Raw genomic sequence first — 1,040 nt, 5'->3', positions numbered from 1 at the left:
ATATATATATATATATATGTATGTATAGTGTTAGTGTGTGTGACTGATGACTCATAGGATAAAAAATAATGTATGCTGTTTCATGAAAAGAAACAATTTTATTCATGGATAATATGAGATTTTATAAATTATGTAATTATCACACATAGTGCTCTCAAAAAAGCTCATTGTTCGTGAACAGTTCGTGAATGAGTTCGTGTTCGGTTTGTTCGATAAATAAAGGAAATGAACATGAATAATTTTTTTTTTTGTTCGGTTAGTTAAACGAACCAAACACGAACAGTGATGCTTTCATTCGTGTTCGAATTATTATTGTTCCAAAAAATAAAATAATTTAAAATAATTGTATATAAAAACTTTATGATATTTTTAAAAATTAAATTTTATAAATTTTAATATATAACAAATTATTAATAATAATAATATATTAATATACTATATTAGTAATATATTAATATATATATTATATATTTATATAATATAAGTTAGATAATTAATATAATATATTATTTATATATATTAATATTAGAGATGTCAAACTGGCTCTTTATAAATTATAATATATAATAAATTAATGATATTAATATATTAATATACTATATTAGTAATATATTAATATATATATTATATATTTATATAATATAAGTTTTATAATTAATACAATATATTATTTATATATATTAATATTAGGGATGTCAAACTGGCTTATCGTTCACGAACAACTTATGTTCGGCTCGTTTGTTAAGAAAGGAACACGAACAACGACTTCACAAACAATTTTGAACACGAGCTTATTTCAAACGAACTGAACACAAACACAAGCTCTGTTCGTCCGTGTTCTATTCGTTTACACCCCTAATCACACACACACATAAATAAACCTCTAATATTAACTTATATATAGTATTGAAAGGGTAGCGGCTTTACAATTAGTAAAACTATAAAAGGAACATTATTGCAGTAAAGAAAAAAAAAAGGATTAAATCAGGATCAATAACTAACAATATCTGCTTATCTTATTTTAAATTTGAATTCTTATC

Source organism: Phalaenopsis equestris, unplaced genomic scaffold, assembly GCF_001263595.1.
Source record: "Phalaenopsis equestris unplaced genomic scaffold, ASM126359v1 Scaffold000477, whole genome shotgun sequence".
Classification (NCBI taxonomy): Eukaryota; Viridiplantae; Streptophyta; class Magnoliopsida; order Asparagales; family Orchidaceae; genus Phalaenopsis; species Phalaenopsis equestris.
This window is presented reverse-complemented; position numbering follows the sequence as displayed.